Source organism: Triticum aestivum, chromosome 4D (genome assembly GCF_018294505.1).
Source record: "Triticum aestivum cultivar Chinese Spring chromosome 4D, IWGSC CS RefSeq v2.1, whole genome shotgun sequence".
Taxonomy (NCBI): Eukaryota; Viridiplantae; Streptophyta; class Magnoliopsida; order Poales; family Poaceae; genus Triticum; species Triticum aestivum.
The window spans coordinates 68,907,018-68,916,596 of NC_057805.1; positions in this window are offsets into that span (position 1 = coordinate 68,907,018).

Here is a 9,579-nt window from a genome sequence, read left to right on the forward strand (position 1 = left end):
ACTCTGTTCTTATGAACTTAATACTCTAGATGCATGTTGGATAGCGGTCGATGAGTGGAGTAATAGTAGTAGATGCAGGCAGCAGTCGGTCTACTTGTCTCGGACGTGATGCCTATATACATGATCATACCTAGATATTCTCATAACTATGCTCAATTCTGTCAATTGCTCAACAGTAATTTTTTCACCCACCGTAGAATACTTATGCTCTCGAGAGAAGCCACTAGTGAAACCTATGGCCCCCGGGTCTATCTTCATCATATTAATCCTCCAACACTTAGTTATTTCCTTCGCTTTTTACTTTGCTTTTATTTTACTTTGCATCTTTATCACAAAAATACCAAAAATATTATCCTATCATATCTATCAGATCTCACTCTCGTAAGTGAGCGTGTAGGGATTGACAACCCCTTATCGCGTTGGTTGCGAGGATTTATTTGTTTTGTGTAGGTGCGAGGGACTCGCGCGTAGCCTCCTACTGGATTGATACCTTGGTTCTCAAAAACTAAGGGAAATACTTACGCTACTTTGCTGCATCACCCTTTCCTCTTCAAGGGAAAACCAACGCAGTGCTCAAGAGGTAGCATAACGCTTTAAGCAAGATGACATGATGTAGAGGGATAAACTCATGCAATATGATATAAACCCCATCTTTTTATCCTCGATGGCAACAATACAATACATGTAGTTTCCCCTACTGTCACTGGGATCGAGCACCGCAAGATTGAACCCAAAGCTAAGCACTTCTCCCATTGCAAGAAAGATCAATCTAGTAGGCCAAACCAAAATGATAATTCGAAGAGACTTGCAAAGACAACCAATCATACATAAAAGAATTCAGAGAAGATTCAAATATTGTTCATAGATAATCTTGATCATAAACCCACAATTCATCGGATCTCGACAAACACACCGCAAAAGAAGAGTTACATCGAATAGATCTCCAAGAGAATCGAGAAGAACTTTGTATTGAGATCCAAAGAGAGAGAAGAAGCCATCTAGCTAATAACTATGGACCCGAAGGTCTGAGGTAAACTACTCACACATCATCGGAGAGGCTATGGTGTTGATGTAGAAGCCCTCCGTGATCAATGCCCCACTCCGGTGGAGCGCCAGAAAAGGCCCCAAGATGGGATCTCACGGGTACAGAAGGTTGCGGCGGTGGAAATAGGGTTTTGGCTCCGTATATGATCTTTCCAGGATATATGAGTATATATAGGCGAAGGAAGTCGATCAGGAGAGCTACGAGGGGCCCACGAGGGTGGGGGCGCGCCCAGGGGGGGCAGGCACGCCTCCCTGCCTCGTGGCCTCCTCGTTGATTGCTTGACGCCCACTCCAAGTCTTCTGGATCACGTTTGTTCCGAAAATCATGTTCCCGAAGGTTTCATTCCGTTTGGACTCTGTTTGATATCCTTTTCCCTCGAAACACTGAAATAGGCAAAAAAACAGCAATTTGGGCTAGGCCTCCGGTTAATAGGTTAGTCCCAAAAATAATATAAAAGTGTATAAATAAGCCCATTAAACATCCAAAACAGAATATATAATAGCATGGAACAATAAAAAATTATAGATACGTTGGAGACGTATCAACTGGCACTGGTTTAATAGGTTAGTCCCAAAAATGATATAAAATAGCATATAAATGCATATAAAGCATCCAAGATTGATAATATAATATCATGAAACAATAAAAAACTATAGATACGTTGGAGACGTATCAACCATGTCGAGTGTGACCTTGCTAGTGCAACATGCCTCCTTTCCTGGGACTATACCTTTAAAGGTAGTCCGTCTTGATTGGATACAAGATGTATCAAACTGTATCTTCTGCAGAGTATCCTCATATATGAGGTTCAGGCTGCTACCACCATCCATCAGGACCTTGGACAGTCGGTAGCCACTGATGATAGAGTTGAGGATGAGAGCCACAACTCCTTGGCTGTGGGCTCCTATTGGTTGGTCCTGATGGCCAAACTTGATCAGAATGGCCAACCCTCTATTTTCTGAGGTTGTTACATAGTCAACATGGTAGACCTCTCGAAGAGCTCTCTTCCGTTGATTTCTCGAGGAGTGGCTCTCGTAGATCATTAGGATATCCGTGTCCTCGGATGGCTGCACCATATGATTGTGGCCAGTTATGACACCTCAGATAATGTGCATGCCAAGGTTGTCCATGGGTTCCACTCCACCTCTTTCTACCTGCCTCATAATCCAACAGTTTCCAAGCCTGTGTGTGGGCGGTCTATCCGATGAAACAAAGTGAATTGTGCATGGTTCGCCCAATATCGCGTCCATCTTGACTTGGGTCCCTTGCTTGATCGATTTTTCTTCCAAGAAGGCTGATCATTAGGCTAATCAAAGCTGGCGCGCTTTGAACGCCAATTATGACGCGGACGCCTACTCTCTTCCCCTTATTTGGGTTGATCCGAGCTGGGGTTCTGGTGCCATTGATTGGCCGACCATGCATCCTCCATAGTGCAATATTTTATCACTATGTCCGACAGCTTGGCAAACGTTCTAAGGCATTTTCGAGCAATGGCTTTTGTAATTCCTTCATCATAGCAATTATGACAGAATGCCGTTAGGGCTTCCTGATCTGGGCAATCCATTGTTTTGCTTTTTGTAAAAAAAAACGTGTCCAGTATTGCCGGACGTTTTCATTTTCCTTTTGCAGGACAAAGATGTCGGTCGGTCCTGAGTAACCGGGGCAGTACTCGACATGGGGGATGGGCGGGAGAGAAAAATTTATTCCGATCTAATCTAACATCGGCCTCCCGGGCAGATCTTCCCGAGATCAATTTAACATCGGCCTCGGTACTACTTGTGGGGCCTGGCTAACCTGTCCACCGTAGTGCATCATCGGATCCAAGCCCCAGACTTGGTCCGAGGAAGTGCGATTTCCATCCCATGGTCAGTACAAATCGACGCTTGGGCAGAGATCACATGCGGTCCTCAACCAGATCTAATTTCATGGGAGAGGGTGTGTCCGCGGGATTTGACTCGTGGAGATCGACGTCTCGATGGTAGATGGAGCCTCAATCTTCTTTGATGTATCGGTTGAACCGAAATAATGTTACTCCGACGTGGAAATTGCAGCAATGTAGATCTGATCATCAAATGGTGACACCATTGGGCCGTATCGACTATAGAGATGGTCCTATATGGGCCACCAATGACAGAGTCGAATTTCGGCAGATCTCGGGTGGGGGGGGGGGAGCTGATAGCCTTGACACGATGGTAACATGACAAAGAGGGGACACAATGTTTACCCATGTCCAGGCCCTCTCGAAGAGGTAAATCCCTCGGCCCTGCTTAGTTGTATTGATTATGAATGGGGTACAAAGTACAAGTTGATCTACCCCGAGATCGTATGTCCATGGGTTCGCCTCTACGGTCTGGACCCCTTGGCTTATATGGATGCCGGGGTACCTAGGGTTATAGATATGTCGGTTACATCTGGAGATAAACATGCCGAAGATTGTATTCGTGCTTTGGAGTATTTGCCAAGTCTTTAGAAGATTCCATCTTGAGTACATCATGGGGCTTGACGGATGTGGCCCATCGGTTGGTTGTTTGGGGGTACTTGGCCTAGCCCACCTCTAGGAGCTGACGTAGTTAGCACCCTCCTATGTAGGACACCATCACTTGGATAGATATCAGGCCAAACAAACCAAACCATGAGACACAACGATAGGTCATCTGTGAATCTCTAGTACAACATATATTCTGTGTCCTAAGACATGAGCTGGCGCATGTTCTCGGGACGGTGACCGACATGCTTTGGGCTGACCAAACGCTACTCCGTAACTGGGTAGTTATAAAGGTTGGTTTCGGGCTTTTCTAGAGCCATGCCACGAGACATGGTCGAGCAAGACAATATTTTCCCCTCCGATCCGAAGAGATATACTCTGAGCCCCTCGTGTGATCCGACCTGGATAAGCATGGCCATGTGACATGGATTATGAGATAATCTAGTTTGTAGGTCAGCATCACTGGAACAAGAAAGAGGTCGGGCAACAACAAGGATGACCAATTCGCCTTGAGCCCGACAACATATATTGTGAGGCAAAGGGAACATAAGTGTTACACGTTGTACAGGTATGCCAATTCGGCTTCATCGTCTGCTTGGTGGTCGGCATGCCTTGCTAGAGGTCGCTACCAACCGAGCTGGTCAGATGTGGCCCGACCTGCGACCAAGCCGACTTGTACCTAAGGGGTGTCGCGCTTAGGGGAAGGAACCTATGAGGTTGGATCCGAGCTCACTGGTCGGATATTATCCGACCCGACCTTGGATTTGGGCCGAGTAGACTTTGGGCTTTAGAATCCATGCGGGGCCCGTGTATTGAGCTTGTGATGGATGCCTATATATAATGGATGTGCGACATAAGGTTTCAGTTGATCCCTTTGGCATTTTTCGTTAGGGCTTTGCATGTATTGCAACTAGCCACCTCCACTCATCGCTGGCCGAGCGATCAAACCTAGCAGTCTGCCGCACAGGGTTCCTCCTGCACGTGTGGATTCCGTTAGAGGCGGCGCACTTGCACCACTCCGGTGAACCTATTCATGGGAACCGACGACCAACTGTTCGAGGAAGATCAATGAGGATGAGACGACTTCGGAGATGCGCTGCCACATCTCTTCTTCCACTGCACGACACTACATGTCTAGTGGTATTGATCTTGTCATCCATCCCCTTAGCCTGTTCCCGATTAATCCGCGTGTAGGGAAATTTTTATATTGCAACCGATGCACCTAGCATAGGCCAACAGTGGCATCAGAGCCTCTGCTATAGGATTTGGATTCAGATTGGATGCATATTTAATATGTGGAGGCACTAGATGAGATCTAATGCTGTTCTTGGTAGTCAGTCTATGTGATAGATCGGTTGTGTGCACGGTTGCTGAGTTCAACTGCAGATGGGGATCATTGAGGCTATGTTTTCTGATAATCAGAATCAATGAGGTCATGACAAAACCTACCTCTATCGGTCTGTTTTGTCATCGGAGTAGACCATGAAACGTAAATCCAATTCAGATTCACTATGATCGATATGATCGGAAAATTTGGTGTGATCGGAGTACAGATACGATATGTGATTTCCAAAAACGTCGGGCTTTGCCTGCAACCGCGAGGGGCGCTTCCCCTTTGAACCCCTCACGCTAACCGAGTAGCGGGACCCCTGTTGCTACCTGTCGTAGTGCCGTAGATTTCATACATGTTCACTCTAACCGGTAGAATGCGATTCTATGCATAACTTTGTTTTGCAGGTTTGATGTGAATAGTAGGGCTCGTGTGTATGTGATGCATGTGTGTAATTAACATAATCTACATGTCATGATTCTGTCAGCCGGCCGGAGCCAAATCGCTGTCATTATAATTCACAAGAGTACTAGATGCTGACCATGCATACAATATATATAAAACAGTACCACATGCTGACATCTTTGTCTTGTAATTCACATATTCGCAAGAGTATCACATGATGACCATACAATATATAAACAAGAGTACCATTTTAGTTCACAAATTCACATAGCTAAAAATAACTTTAGCACAGATAAGGACACTTGATGAGCCCTTACTCTCCTTGTGGCGGGCACAAAAGCACACCTACATGACAAAATCAAGAATTAGAACCTATAAAACTATTGGAAAACAGTACAATAGTGATTATGTGGAATGTTTAAAACACCTTTATGATGCCAAATAACCTCCATGCATCTCGCAACATCTAATTCTCCTAATCGATTTTGATGTCTCTTGACACTTTTGATGTTTCTTGAAATTTTGATTCTATTATAAATGCACAACTGCACTTCGTCCTCTCCGAGTCCTTACTCCTCCCCGAGCATCTCAACTCCGCGCGGTGATGCTGAAGTCATGGTTCTCCAGGCCGGCAGGCTGAGGCAGTGGCAGCTCGTCTTCAGGCGGATCATGGCGCCGCCGCTGTTGCTCTCCGGGCCCCTCGGCATCCACGACAGTTGGCTACTCCGGCAAGGAGGATATCACCATCTCATCTGATGATGACGAGGACGAGGAGCCGCAGCAGCAACCCCGCCTCCTCGTGGAGACCGTTGCAGCAGCGACAATGTCCAGATCGGATGTTGCGTCAAGGAGGAGCCCGCGCCCCCCCCCGCGCAACCATGGTGCAGGCGTTTAGATCGGACACCGCGTCAAGGAGGAGCCCGCCTTGCCACTGCACAACCGGTACGCCCGTATCAACTGACCTACGCCGCCGCCCCGCCGCGCCAAGGACGAGCTACCGCCCTCGATAACCAAGGCGCGCGACCACATCCTCCAATACCTCAGAGGCGGAGGTCCCTCGGGCTCGAGGCCATCGTGTCCAAGGAGGAGCACGCGGCGAGGCAACAAGCGCGGTACGACCGACACAGTGTTCGCCAAGTCCGACACGACATCGGAATGGGTCTGCAATGACCCAGACATCTCCGCTGCGTGGGCCCTCGACCACTCTATCACCACCGCAGAGACGGCCGCCATGCGGCAGTGCAGCCTTGATGACGAGGAGTGGTCGCTTAGCGACTCCTCCGCTAGCGCCGACAAGGGCAAGGCCGTCGTCAGAGCTCCGTGAGCGTCATCTGCATTGGCCAGGACGGCCCTCCGCACCGTGCAAGAGGAGACAAAGCGGCACCTCCGCGAGCGACAGGCAGCAGTCGGACAAGGCTGCCATGGCCCTCTGGAGCCCTTCCGCTGCTGGAGGGGCGTCGACGGCGCAAACGACATCGGTGGTGTGGAAGGGCAGGGTGGCCAGGCGTACGAGGTGGTCACCCGATATAAGTTGTAGGATTTTCTTCTTCTAGTTTTTAGTTACTGTCGAAATATTGACTTTTTTAATGTAAATTATGTCCAAACTTTAATGAAATCGGTTGTCTTTGATGAAATTTCTCCGGTTTGTTCGAATACGTTTTGAATTGTATGCGAATAACATTGGATGACCGGCTCTCGCATTCGTGTCCGTGGATTGGTCTTCCTGTCCACAGACGGATGAGGTGTCCGGTTTGCGAGCCCTTATTATGGAATAAACCAAGTTTTTTTGTTGTTGCATACATCGCATGTGCGTCCAGTCCAGATCGAACGTCCCACGTGGTCTGGGATTAGGGGAGCATCTCATGTACCATATCACCTCTTCCCCGTGAACTCTGGCTGCCGTTGGCTTGGCATGTCTTTTTGTTTTTTCCGGTGGTGGCTGTCTATGCCGGTTTTTGTTTTACTCTCGGGTCTCTTCTTCAGTCATTTTCTTTTGTTCTCTAGTTGTTTATGTTGTTCTGGCTGTCTTGAAGGTTTCTTTTTCTTTTTCCGCAAAGCTTCAATAAACAACTTCAGAAAAATCGAACTTACTTTATCGACTCAGCGTTCACTAAAAGAAACAATTCCACTAGATTTGTTCAGTTTGTGGATGTTGGCATCATGTTGTTTCTTTATCTGACTAGTAGTGGCCTAGTGGAAAGTTGAATACAAAAAGTAAGGCAGCGATAGCGACCTCAGATTTTTATTTATTTTGCAGGAAGACTTCAGAAAATCTCGATGCAATCTTTAATTTTATTATGGATCTTTGTTGTTTTATACATTTGTCCAGTTTTTTTGATCAAACATATTTTGTTTAGTTAATAAATGAAGTCACACCATTTATAAAAAACAGTCAATTTACCTTCACTTCTTCAGCATACACACGTGTATTTAACAATCAATTTGCTATTCTTTAGCTGACTAAAATGTTTATGACCCTTAACCGATCCTTGGATCGAGGAGGTAGGCTGCGATTGCACAAAGCAATGACAGATTTATGTGGCTACACTAGGGAATTGGGGCACTCACATGTGGAAAATTACCAGCCGCTGCCTCTGCTAGGGGCCGGCGGGGAATTGAGGCACTGGCATGTGGACCCTGATTAAGAGGGATAACTCTAGAGGGTGAGCTCACACTACCAAGTACAATGGTTAGGATGAAGTTCAGGGACTATGGTGGCTAAGGCGGTAGGGCTAGCCCTAGTTGTGCAGATAAGGCATCCGATTGATGCTCGAAGAATATGAGTCGACAAGATGACGGAGGCAGTGACACTTAAAACAAGGAAAAAAGAAAATAGATGAACATTATAAGGTGTGGAATCAATATCGTGCGGAAAAAAGAGTGAAACGGTTGTTGTAAGCTACATGATACCATTTGACAAACGTCGAAGTTTTTGAAGATCTTACATGCACAAACTTGGATAAGCAAAAGAAAAATCCCAAAGAAAGCATGTTAATCATTATCCTTCTAGTATTTTACTGTAACCACAACCCTCATTATACATTTGTTGTTTTGTTTCTTCTTCCTGGTTGATCAGGTGGGAGGCGATACTTGATTACCCCAGACCTAAATCGATCAATCGTTGTGCAGTGAGTGTTGAAGTGTGACTGCTCATATCAAGTTTTCTTTTATTGCTCCAACTAGCAACTCTCTTTTCCATTTATAAAATGATACATATAAGAAACGCCTATTCTTGTTAGACATCAATGATACTTCCAAACTATTACAATTCCTAGTCCTACCTTGGGTACAATGTTACCATAGATGTGGTACCATAGACGCTACTCCAACACCATTACCGACAATACCTCAAACCCTTCCTTCCTTCCCTATGTCAACAAGAATGCAATAAGGTCCCAATCAATGCGTGACGGCCTTGGAGGGGCATGGTGGAGTGACATCAGTCCATACTTGAACGATGCGACATTGAGGTAATTCCTTTTGCTTGGTGATCTGCTAGCTGGCGTGCACCTCACAAATGGGGTGGACGACCGACTGGTGTGGACTTGGGAGAACGATCACTAATTCACGATGAGCTCAGAATGTTACGTGTTCTTTGCTGGCCGCACCACTTGGCCTCTGGCGCGCACTATTTGGCATTCTTGAGTGCCCATGAACTGCAAAGTGTTTGGCTGGCAAGAGTGGTGTGGGATGCCGCATCTGGCCTCTTGTCCGTTGTGTGGGCGTGAGCCGGGGAGCTTGCGGCATATTCCCCTCGGTTATGTGGTCGCTCGAGATGTGTGGTCTATCATTTCTCCATCATTGGGGTAAGCAGGAGTGGATCTCAATGGTGAATATTGTCTTGGTTGATTAGTGGGCGGCCAAAGAGGACGTTGGCTTACTCAAGACACTCGGGTCGCAGTCCTTCTGGTTGCATGGTGTGGGTGGATGCACAAAAATGATGTGGTGTTCAATGCAAGGGCCCATCGGGCGATGGACATGGTCCAGTGTGAAGGAGCTAGTTGGAAGGCGTTTAGACTTATCTACGTGCCAGGTCTTGTAGATGGGTGGGCATGAAGCGACTAGTTAGTTATAGTTTTCTTTTCTCATTTTCCTTCTGGTCAGAAGGCATTGTAGCTGCTGCGCGGCTTTGTATATGGCGTCCTACCCCTTATTCTATGCTACTGATGTGTCTAGCTTTGGGTGCATCCTCGAAAAAAAGAATCAACTACTCATCCACAGTAAATTTCCTTCGTCTTCACCAATAATGACCTCTCCGACCTTTTTCTGGAATGACACCCGCATCCTTTCGGAACCCCTTGCCTCAGCCTTCCC